Here is a 13178-nt window from a genome sequence, read left to right as displayed (position 1 = left end):
TCTTGTGTAAGGAAGAGAGATTAGTTACAGAGCGAACTCTTCAGTTTGCGAGCAGAATTTCAAGGAAATATAGAAGAACCAGGATGCAATGGGTAGAAAAACAAAACTGTTTCACATTTTCCCCATCTTTAGTCAGTAAAAGATTCAAAAAGTGAGAAATGACCTCAGGGTTGAGATCAAATCATAAGTTTATTTATAAGACCTTTTGTTAAGACCTCAGAAGGATTCAGCAGAATGCCTAGTTAGAGCCTCTCAACTAGAATAAAGAAAATCTTAAAGGCAATGTCCCACAGCACCCTGACACTCAGCCCAAAATAGAGAGAGGTCTGTCTCAAAAAGAATTATGTATGTGACTTTAGGGGCATGAGGTGAACCCAGTCAGATTCATAGAATTCCCACTGAGTGGCCAAATGTGAAAGCTTTGTATCAGCTTGGACTAACAGGGGTAGAGACAGTTCAAAATGAATACAGGCTCTACAAGCAGGAAGTAGGTTGAGAGAGCTGCTTAGCTGCAAACATAGGACATTTCTTTTGGAAAAAGAAAGACCAGAGGGTAGAGGCAGAAGCCACAGAGAACAACGGATTAGGAAGACACTCCCAGGGGCAGAACTGGGCCCTCAGCAAGCAGCATTTCCTTCTTTGGAATAAGGAGCCCTGACAATTTGTGCCTGGCTGGAGTTCAAAGATGCTCTGGACCCATGACTGCTCTGAGCTGCTCCTACCCCTCTGCTTTTTGTATTTTGCTTCATTTTACCTTGCTTTTTTTTCTAAAGAAGGGCAGACTGCCACAGGCAGTGCCTCATTTGGATGTATCTGGAGTTTCAGGAGCTTCACCACCCTGCATTCCCCTACAACTGTACCTTGAGAGCTTGTTTGGAGGGTCTAGCAGGGGAGCTCAGCTACTCATATGCTCTTGACGAAAGAATGATCCTCCTCTCTCAGGGAAGGTCATCCTCTTCCACTGGGCACACAGTTTTGGGATGAATGCACACAGAGGAGTTACAGAGGAAGGGGCCATCCGCCTAGCCAGCCAGATCAGCCGAATCAACCCTGGCGATCAATGGCATGACAGATGTCACAGCCATATCACCCTCACATACTACCTTTCTCTCCTTTTCGAATGAGATTTTTTTTTTATTGGAGTATAACTGCTTTACAATGTTGTGTTAGTTTCTGCTGTACAATGAAGTGAACCAGCTATATGTATACATATATCCTCTCCTTCCGAACGAGATTTTCTACAGTGGTTATCTTAACTCTGTCCTCTGTCTTACCATTGTATATTGGGTAAAGCAGTCAGGTAACATCTCTTTGTAGTTCGCAGGTCTCCAGATTAAGAGGAACGACACCCATAAGGCCTTATCCACATCTAGACCTGATTCAAATCATGAATTCATAAGTTTCTCCCATGATGTCATAATTAGGTGAGACTCAGAAGGTCTTAAAAGGTATGAGTGTATTTGCATATGGGAGAGAACAGACAGCAGACAATCATATATGGTTAAATTAATCTCCCCAATGAATACCTCCCAGTGTTCACACCAGTGTGGAGTCTCCTTGCATTGACTCTGAACTTGGCTACATGAATTCTTTTGGCCCATAAGACATCAGAAAACATGACAGAAATAGAGACTTGAGAGGAACTTATACATTTGGGTCATGTCCTCTTGTAATGCTGCCCCCACCGTGGCTCAGTCTAGCCTCCTTGAGGCTGAAGGACCACATAGAGAAAGAGGCCCAGCCATCCCAGCTCTTCAGTTGAGCCCAACCTCCAGCCAGCCCTCCAGCTCAATGCAGCCATGTGAATACACACAGGTAAAACCAACAGAAGACCACATAACCAACCAACAGAATAATTTCACAGCAGTAGATAACTGATGTAGGAATTTAGTATGAACATGGTCCCAGGAGTTATTGAGAGCAAATGAAGTTAAGTTCCACTTTAATTGCCCTTTTCTAGTATCTGGACCCAGCCTACCTCCCCATCTACCCTACAAATCAGCCTACCACTGGTACCATTGCCTTCACTGATACCAGATTATCACTCGCAAATCCCATTCCTCACAATCATAGTCCAACTCTGGCCCTCACTTACCTCCACACTAAGACTCCCACAATCATACTTTTAGATTTCGAAGAATATTTGTCAATAGTTTTATGAGGTTTTATAATAACATCAGCCCTTATACGATGTCATAAATGCGTCCTCGGGCCTTCTGTTTTCTAGTAGCCCAGATTATAAAGTTACGTGTCATGAGAATAAAACCTCTTCATCAAGAGGAACTGTCATAGCATAGTAGCTTGTTTTAGGAGCCACTTCTCTTCCTCAAAATATTTTATCATTTTTACAAAAATAGCTGGTGTTATTTTAAGTAACTTCCTTTTATCCTCCAGGTGGTACCTGAGCCTGGGCTCCCAAGCAAAGTCAGGAAAATTAGAAACTTCTCTACCACGTAGATTAATGAGGCAGATCCAAGTACTTCAGCACCTAAGTCCCTCCTGGGAAGTAACTTCTATGCTTAGGAAATCGCTCTTCCAGGTTGCAGTTTGCTATATCATCTCTGGGAAAATGAAAGAGGGGAATGACCCAAACAGGCTCCCTTACTCATTGCCAAGGACACGGTAAAGAAACAAGTTTTCACTGTTATGTCATTTCACCTGCTTGTATCCTCACACCCATGAAGTGGGCAGAGCTGTATCATCATCACCACTTTACAGTTAAGGAAACCGAGGCTCCAGAAGAATAAGTGATGGACACAAGGTCACGGAGCTTGTATGAGGCATAGCCACAGCTTCAACTCAGGTGCCTCTTTGAAATAGTATTTTGACAATTATTACTTTTTGGAGAAACCTGGACCCAAGCCTTGAATCTGTCTGTTAGAAGCAGGTGAATTTGAGCTCATTTTGTAATTTCATATTTGAACTGTAGATATTAGTAGTTGCACTGCAGAGTTGTCATGAGGATTAGATGAGATAGAGTGAAGGGGAAACAGAGAGGCAGCAGTTAAATACATAGGGACTGAGCCAGATTGCCTAGGTTCAAATCCGTTCTTCTACTTGCTAGCTGAGTGGCCTGGGGCAAGTTGTTTAACTTCTTTGCCTCTGCTTCCACTACTTTAAAATGGAGATAAAGATAATAGCCTTACATCATAGGATTTGGGGGGAAAATTAAGGATTAGCTAATATATGAAAAGCTCGTATAACAGGATCTGGCTTATAATAAGTATCAGCTCTCATTACCTAAATCTTGGCATATAAGTCACATTCAATTGGCTACAAGTCCTCGGCTCTTTCCACTTCTCCATGCTACTTCAAACCTTTAGAGTTTCCAGGTTCAACTTCAGTGTACCAAATATCCAGCTCACAGACCAAAAGACATAACTCCTCTTAGTTGGCACTGTTTAAAAAAAATCTTTACCAGAATGAATAGACAGTTTGTCTATGCTTTGATGAAACAAAAATGAATTTCTTTTGTGTGCCTGACTGTAGCTGACTGTATTAAATAAATTATTCACTGTGACAGAGGAAAAGGCTGAACATTTTTGAACAAAAGAGACAGCCCCAGACCACCTAACAAAGCTCCACGGTCCCCTGCTGAGTTGAGCAGACACTGGTAAGGATCAATGTCCTCGAGAGCCTAGACTGTACATCAGCCATTCAGCAAACCTGCATCATCCTCTATCAGCCTCTCTGACGGACTCTGAGCTCTAGGGATAAAAGAGGACGTCAGTCAGAAATGCTAATAAATCCTGAATCTGAAAACAGAGGAATTTAAAAATAATGACAGAGTTCAGTGCATATTCAGGGAGGTTCTATTATATGCGCATTTAATTTTTTAAACTTTAAAGATAGCTCTTAGGTAAAAAAAGAGAAAGTCGGAGAGACAGGAAGGTACAGAAATAACCACGGAAGGAATGTAATTAATCCCAACCAAAATCCTGTTCCCTGCTCCTGTGCCTGAGAATGAGAGTGACCCGGCTGTGACTTGGCCACCTCTCAGTAGACTCGTGTGTCTCTCCAGTGTAAGCTCTCACCTCACCACTGTGTGAATGTAGGGCTAAAGGGGAGCTGCTGTTCGTACAACCTATCCCAAAGGCAAGCCAACATCTTCCCCTGGTGCCCAACCAAAGCAAGATTCATTTGCTCCAACACCGGAGGAGAAACAGGCTGCGGTGGATTTCATGACACAAATGACAGCCTCCAGTGAGTTGCCTTCCTAAGGATTTTCAAGGGTAATCTTAACAACAGGAGATGTTCACCTTAGATGCAATACCGTTGTTCTGTATACTTAGAATGTATACAACTGCACTTTCTCCCTAGGTTACATTAATGTAACCTAGAAGAAAGAAACTTCAGTCCTCCTTCTATAATGCAAGGGTTCAGGCCTTGTAAGTTCACACCCATACATTTAATAGGACTGCATTTTGATGATTTATAGAACTGCAATCTTGTGGAAGAAAAAGGAGAGCAGGGATATTTATCATTGCTTCACCCATCCTAATAATTAGCATGCTTCATCCTGTACAAGTAACAGTGCACTACCCCTTCAGCCACTGGGCTTTGGCCACATTCCTGTGATCAAATGTAGTGTTTGCAATAATGAAACTCAGCAGGAGTCATGTCTTTGAAAAATGTGTAGCATAACTGTAGTAATATGCTTTCATCTTCTGCTGTGAAAGTAATACCCCTATCAGGAGGATTTTCTTTAAGTTTATCTGAAACTAATTTATACAGAATGGGTTAAAGTACTGCTTCTCTCTGGAAACTGTGTGTGAGTGAGGAGAGGGGAGGAGACACACTTAAAGAGACTTTTGAAACTGAGCTTTTAACACAGAGGAGATTCTGACAGATAAAATTTCTGTTTTCATTAGAGTTAAAGTTTCTTAAATTTGAAGTTTTATTTTAAATATAAAATAAAAATGGAATTATCATATTTTCTCTTTCTCAGCTTGATTATCAGTATATTCAATTCAAATTTTGCTCTAGATTATTTTATCAAGAAGCAATGCAAAGTCACAAAAGAAAAAAAAATCCCAAGTGTTTGGATGATAGCTGCTGAATTGCATCTCATTTAATTGATAAAGTTATTAGTATTATTCTCATTTTAGAGATGAGGAACCTAAGGTTCCAGGAAGTTAGGTAACATACTAGGGTCTCATAAATGATGGAGCTGGGACTGAACCTAGGTACGTCTCTTCACACCAAAGTGGATTTTTTCTCATATGACTCAAATCTCTGAATCATAGGACCAGGAAAAAGGTAGCTAATTTTACTCTCTTTTTGTAATCAGAGATACTTCTACTATATCCTGGGCCACTGACCAAGAAAATAAAGAATAAAACACCGTCAGGCCCCCTCTCCTTGGCCATGTCTAGCTATGCTAAGACCTCAGACAAATCCAAAAGTTATAGTGTCCTCTCTTCTTCCCTAACAGTTGGTGGAAAAGCACATACAATCTATGGAGATCACAAATCAACCCATCAACCGCTGACCAAAATCACAGCAAAAGATATTAAAAAACCCATAATAATTCACCTAACTTTAAGGTTGTAAAAGGTTTAGAAATGTAAGAATGTGTCATTAAGAAAGGGGTATTTGAGCACTAGTAAAATTGCACCCAGACTGCTGAGCAGTCAGCGGAGAAGAACTGGCTCAATGTTTAACGTATCAAGTGCTCTACGTGGTGGCACCTGGGCCTCTCAAGGCCTTCTCCTTCACTCAGCCTCAGGGAACCAGAGGAGAAGAAGCCACCAAAAAGCACTGGCAACAGCAGAAAAAAGAAAAAAAAAAACCTGGGTAACTTGAGATTAACTTTCTATCCCTCAGGTAGATATATGTAGAGGGGGCAAAAGCAAAAAATAGAAATTCCCCATCACCTTCTTGCAATCTTCCCCCAGGATTCTGAGAGACCGCTGTGCTGTCAACAATAGCAAGATGTATTCCCTCACCCAACCACAGAAGACTGCCTTCTTCAGCAAACACCCTGTTTTTCACACATCCTTGATTCTGTCTTTTATATTTTTCAATTTTCTAATCCATTTCTTCCAATAGCTTCCAAGAGAAAAGGGAAAAATGCTTTCAAACTCTAATGTAAAAGCATACAAATGAATAATCCTATGCGTGTGCACTTCTGTATGCATTTAAGTGAGTATTTTGATTCTGTCGACAAAGCACAAAATGAAGTGGATACCAGAAAATAAATTCATTCCTCAGGCACAATTCAGGTCTTCCAAAATCAAGCAGAAGTCCAAATTATTTGATCAAGTGAACCTGATAGTAACCTACTATGCATTGTCGGTCAATTGAGTGTGGGAACAACTTGGTTGAGTGCCATTGCTTATGACTGTTATCATTGCCATCTACAATGCAGCATTTAGACACTTAAGAAGTTCTAAATAATCATGGCATCTCACCACTTACAGTGGTCTTAAACAATGAATTCTCTGAGGCTTAATTTATTCATCTGTATAATAAAGAGCTTCAAATAAATAAGCTCTGATAGCCTTCCCAGGTATCTCATTTTCTAAAAATAATCTAAGACTCTCAGTGTACCTGAAATAAAAGTGTTTTGTAAATTCTAATTTAAACCAAATGAAAGCCAAGAAATTATTTTAAGAAAGCAATCAAAGCAATGGACAAAAGTCAAAGGAACTGAGTTCTAAATACGGTACTTTGATTATCTTGGTTAGCTATTGTGGAATAAAAACCCACGTCACACTTAATGCCATACGCAACAGTAATCAGTTATGAGTATTTCCTCTCCCAGTTTTGGAAGTTTCAGGGCTTGGAGGTGGGTCCTATTTAGGGTTTCTCATGCAGTTGGAGTCCAAAGGTGCCTGGAGCTAGAGTCAGAGACATCTCAAAGCTGTCCTCATTCATGTGTCTGGCTCTTGACACTGGCAATCAGCTGGGACTTCAACAGGCAGTATTGCCCAAATACCTATGCGTAGCCTGCACTTCCTTGAGGCATCACAGCTAGATTCCAAGAGGGAGTGTTGCAAGGGATAGAGAGAGCGAGATGTGTGGCCTTTTATGACCTGGGAAGTCGTGTATTTTCACAACCCTCATTCCTAAATGTTTAGTAGAAGCAAGCCACTACAGCTTTTCCATATTCAAGGAGAAAGGAACTAGGCTCCACTTCCTGATGGGAGGAAAGTCAAAGAACTTACAACATGGTTTTTGAAACCACCACATTGGCTTTGGTCAAATCATTTAATATCTAGGGCTTTATGATCCAATAAATTATGAAAACATGTATTTTAATGTCTAAAAGTCAAATATAAAACAGCAATGAATTTGACTGCATTTCTACAAATATTTTCTCTTTCAGGAGAGTAATAGCAATAATATTAACATTCATTGTGTGATTACTATGCTAAATGCCTTAAATGCATTCTATATTCCCTATGTCGTAAGTATAATGATCATCCCCTTTAACCCTTATAGTTGCACCTTAAATTCAGAATAATGGGTTAACATTCGAGAAAACTAACAAAATCTATGTTTGCAATTCCTCCCATAAAGAAAGACTGTAAACTTTTCTTTAGAGCTCTGTGACAGTAATGTTATTTTGGTGTAAGACATGTTTTCAGTACACTGATCATTATCAGGGAATGTTACTTATTCTTTATACGGAGAATAAATACAACTGCCTCAAATCCCTTTCCCAAGTTCCTCTGGGCAAATTATTCTGTAGAATAAATCATCCCCAAAAGAGTGTCCTTTAAGCAGAGGACAAATGTATGTTCCGATTCTGCCAGCAGACCCCCCAGGAGGACACTGGAAACCACATTTGAGGATACCTATCCAATAAAGAAAAGTTTCCCCCATCAGAGGAGACACTCGGCACTTACGGCAGGCCAGGCTGCAGGGAAATTCTGAAAGTAGAACTTTATGAGAATACGAGAGCCCAAACCCAAGTATTACTGAGCATGGAAGAAGCCTGCTCCTTCCCCAGAGCAATTTCGTTCGGGCTGGCCTCATTATTTTAAAACACAGTCACAACCTTAACAAGAGGTGCATGTGAAAGGCAGCCCCAGCATAATCAGGGACTCAGCTGGAGAGTGAGTGTGTGCAAAGGCCAGAGGTTAAGTTAGAGAGAAAAGCCTCCCTCCACCCCCTATTATTGACATATTGACCGAGCAGAACAGTCAGGAAGTCAAGCCATCCCTGAGTCCTCCAAGTCCACACCACTTTATTGAGATGGAAAATAGTCTTGCAAGCAAGCTGGAGAGCACAATGCTGATTATACTAACCCAGTGTTAATCCTTCATCATTTCCAAATGACTAAAATGACCATTTGGAAAACGTCAGATTTAATCTGACACAATCGCCCCACAGGGAGCCTGGAGTCCATTCTATGTTAGCCTTGGATTAAAAAACATTTTAAAGAAAGTAAAGAAAAAAAGAAAGAAAAAGAAAAGTAGAAAACACCTAAAGAAGGAAAGGAAAAGAACAGACACTGTTCAACTTTCCCCTTGGAATTTATTCCATTAAAAAATGTTTCCATGCATAATCAACACTCAAGGGCCTGGGGTTTTATTGTATATCAGTAGAGCATCAAGTATATGCAATAAATGAATCAAAAACCAAAGTTGCTTAAATGAAAATATGCCTGAAAATAAATCAAACTGGCCTCTTGAGATATACAGAAGTCCAGATAAACTTAATAACAGGGTTTATTGAAATGGTTGCCCTGCTGTTAGACCTTTACCAGTCTCAAACACCTGGTGAGTAGTCGCTGCTATATTGTGAAATTTCTGTTAAATAATTAGCTTGGAAATGTTCCCCTGACTGCTGTCGTATATGCCCTTCCAGGAATGACTGGGAGGGCTCGGTGACTGTTCTTGCTTATTGCAGAACAAAGGTGTCAGCAGGATCTTTAAGCTGTAGCAATGGCTATGTCAAGGTCTGGACCATACTAAGCGACAAGAACAGGATTTGAATCCAAACTCTGTGGCTTGTTTCTAATAGACCTTGTTCATTACAACCTGAGTGCCCAAATTTTCTAATGTTCTTTAGAAATGCAATGAAATTCCAGAGCAAAGAACATGCCCTCAAAAAGCCCAAGTTTTGAGAAATGAACAATATTTGTGTAAAATTATAAACCACTGAATCACCACTTTATTTTATATTTTCTCATACAGGGTATGTTACTTTTTTTCCCCTCATAGTAGGTAGTCACTTTTCACTGAGTTCAAAGATTCAGAATTAACTTTAGAATTAACTAATTCATGTTGATAAGTGCCTACTTTGTTCAAGTTGCTTTCAAATACTTCTATCTTCTTTAATCTTTCATTCCTTTATTTAATTTTTTCCTCTCACTACATGATGTGGGTAAGTTACTTGACATTTTGGAGCCCCAGTCTCCTCACAGGGACAATGGGAATAGCTATTGTACCTACGTCATAGGATTATTGTCAGAATCAAATAAAATAATGATCATGTATGTAAATAAGGATTTTTTTTGTTGCAAACAAGTGAAAAAAGACTTGAAGAAAAAAAAAGCTTTGGAGAAAATAATGGAGGAAGTAAAAAGATTACTGAGAAAGCTAAAGGACAGGGCTCTCACAGCTAAAGACTCCCAGAAAGTGTTCATGGCAGGAAGCACGCTACCGTACCACAGTGGATGCTCCAGTAGGGAAAGAATTCTAGCTATATCTTCCAGCTACTTTGCTCAGTATTTAAGATCCCCAAACCAGAAGGTCTGATTAACCACATTTGATTATGTGACTTTCCTTTAGGTATATTGGGTGAAGTAAAGAAAGATCTGGCAAAAAGGACCCCATCAACTCCAAGGTTGAGAAAGGAAACCCCTGGATCTACATTCCCACAAAGAGTACACATACCTGGGGAAGAGGTAAATCTCCCACAGGAAATCAAATGCTATCAGAGGGAAGGAGAATGCATGTCACATATCACACAAGATGAAGGAAGTCCACTACCGTTTAAAATACACGCTACATGTCAGACCTCAATCAATGTCAATTGTCTATAACTTCCTTTTGATGCAGTTATGGTTATTCCATTTTGCAAAAAAAAAGTAAAGCTCAGAAAGGTTAGGTAATTTTCCCAAGTCACATAATAAATAAGTCAAACAAACGGCCTGAATTCCAAGACCAAACACTCCCAATGGGAAGAATGAGGGTAAAAAGTTGAGAAAAAACAAAGAGCTGTTTAGTTGGATGAGTAGGGAACAAAGTCTGTTTAGGATTTTGGTCCTTAAGCTTGCTTTTCCCTTGGGCACAGAGTGAATTTTCAATGTCATGCTCTTGTGCCGTCTGTTCTGTGATCTCTGGACCCTGTGGAGGTCAGGTCTCATTATTCCCCTTTAGGGAAAGCCTCCTGTTCAACAAAAGAAAAGCCAAACTTCTTCAGAGAGGTTAGAAAGTGTAAGTACAAGCTTTAACCTTCTGTTTTCTGATTAGGGGATGGTAAACATTCAGGAAGCCAGGCACACATGAATTTTGCAACTAATGTCACATGAAGGGAAGGTCACCTGAGGCAGCTGAGGTAGCAGAAGAAATTGATATCTTATGAATGTTACCTGGAGAAGTTTTCCTGAACCTTAGACCCCAGTCATTTCTAACTGATAGCAAAGTCTGTTGCCACCAGCCAAAAATGCTAAAACTTGAAGAAAAATACATTCATTTTCAAGGGTTGCTTCCTCACTCCCACCCCACAATTTCCAAGAAAATTCTAAGTGCAGCATATAGCAAAGGTCTGAGTACTTCAGATGAAGTGGGGAAATGCTTATGGTATATATGCTCTCCCAAATTCTAGCGTATTAAGACAGTTTACTAAGAGTTCCCTTTGTAAAACTCTAGGGAGAAATGGGAAGAGAACTGAGGGAAGATGGTTAGATCCTCGGACAGCAAGATGAACACTCTTGTGAAGAACAAAAATGAGGTCAAAAAGTATATGAAGGGATGTGGGGCTTAGAGATGATGAATGGCAGATGTTCACCCTAAGGAGAGGAGCGTCCAGGTACCCAGAGACTGCCTAGAGTCACGGGATTTCAGGGTCATCAGTGAGAGACACTTTTTGAGGGTGGTGATGCTTGTTCCAAATACCTGGGCAGCAGGAAATATGCACCAAAGGTGTCCATTCTCTATAAGAAATGTAGTAACTAGCGAGAGACTCAGGTGGGACAAGAGCAGCCAAAGCTGAGAGCCAAGAAGGTGCAGAGGCAGGAAAAGAAGAGGGTGGCAGACAACCCCAGGGAAAAGAGAAGCCTGTTACCAGTGGGAACAGAAGCAGGAGAATGTTAACAGCCACAAAGAGCACAGGAACAGCCAAAGAACCAATGGGAATGGAGGGCATGTAGATCAACTATAGTAAAACTGTTCTTTGTGATGCTGACCACATGTACATAGGGTGCTGACCCTGTGCAGGCACTCATATTTTCTCATAGCAACAAGAAGAAGTATATTATTATCTCTGTTTTATATGGAAGGAGACTTATCTCAGCAAGGGCAATTAACTTGCCCAAGGTCACACAATTAGTAGAAACAGGGTCAAAACCTAATCTGTCTTCACAGCCCACATTTTGCTCCAGTGGAAAAAACTATACCCATATTTCAATATACATGTTGAAAGACATGTTTCAACATGCAACTGTCATGTGCATTTTGCTCTACAATTCTTTACAACAATTGCATTCTACCGGACATACTACCTTGAAACTTGCATTTTTCTTCCTTAATATTATATCTGGGATATTCCTTCTTGTCCATTATGTGTTCCTTTTCGTATATATATCATGTTCCACAGAATATCACAATGCAGAGGTCAGCAAACTATAGCCCACTTTACCACCTGTTTCTGTAAATAAAGTTTTATTAGCACTCAGCTACATTCATTTTTTGTATAGTTTCTATGGCTGCTTTCCTGCTTTAACAACAGAGTTGAATGATACTCAAGGCTAACATTGGTATTTTTCAAAATATTTCTCTGATTACTAGAAAGGCTAAATATCCTTTCATATGTTTACTGTCCATTACATTTTCTCACCTGTGAATTGCCTCTTCATTTGCTTTGCTCATTTTTGCACTATTGTTAGGAGTATAATGCAGGGTTAAGTATACTTTCTCTGCATACTGCTGGAATTATCTAGACTCTTGACCCCAATACTTATTAGTTGTGTGATATAGGGCATGGTACTTGATTTTTCTGTGCCTCAGTTTCTTAATCTATAAGATGAAGTGATAATATTGTCTCCACCTATTATAATTATTATAAGATCAAGAGATAACTATCCTTCTTATTTATCACTTCTCTTTTTCTCTGTTTTTGCCAATCTGTCTAGTCAAACAATAAGAGCTTTTGCAACAACCCTCTCAAAATTCCCAAAACACAGAACTTCTGAAGCCACTAAAAAGTGTTTTGTTATCCTGCAGGTGAGGTCAGGGAGTCTCATAGCTAATGGGAGCAGAATATCCTGGTGATGTGATTCTGGGTGATGCAAGAGTAAAAATATCTTGTTTCATTTCTTTGTTTGCAAACATTTTCTACATCAGTCCAGTAAACCATAAGTGAATCTTGCTGTAATAAATGAGGTTCTTGCAGGCCCTCAGGGATCACCCTCTTAACATTAGTTTCATTGTACAGACACTAGGAGACAGAACCCAAAATCCATTGAGCTTGTGATCTGCCTTGATTGAAAAAACATTTTCCCCTAAATTCCAGATTTCTTGCAATTTGAAAAAATACTTATATCCCTTTCATTGCTCTTATTATCTGTGCCTTACATTAAACTTATGTCCTCTCTTAGCTATTAAACTGTAAACAGCTTGAGGACAGAATAAGAATTTGGTTTATCTTTGTGTCCCTCACAGCACCCAGCAGAATATGTTACACAACTTTGGTGCTCATTAAACAGTATCTTACCATATGAATTAATTATTAATGGTTATTACCATTAATAACAGTATGAATAAATATCAAGTATCTCTCCTGGTTTGTTTCTTTCCCCTAAAAACAAAGTTAAAGAAAGGAATTTTAGTCAATTTAAGGCTTCATGTCATTGGGTTCCGACTAATTAAAGTCTTTACAAGTACGGATTTCTCTCTATTAGAAGTTCCCCTTTCATGAGGAAGCATTGGAATTTAGAGAATCTGGAATTCCCTAGAGGGTCCTCCTTTGGAATTTGAGTAGATTTAGCCTTGAATTTTCAGGAC

Source organism: Eubalaena glacialis, chromosome 5 (genome assembly GCF_028564815.1).
Source record: "Eubalaena glacialis isolate mEubGla1 chromosome 5, mEubGla1.1.hap2.+ XY, whole genome shotgun sequence".
Lineage (NCBI taxonomy): Eukaryota > Metazoa > Chordata > Mammalia > Artiodactyla > Balaenidae > Eubalaena > Eubalaena glacialis.
Note: the sequence above shows the minus strand (reverse complement) of the source record.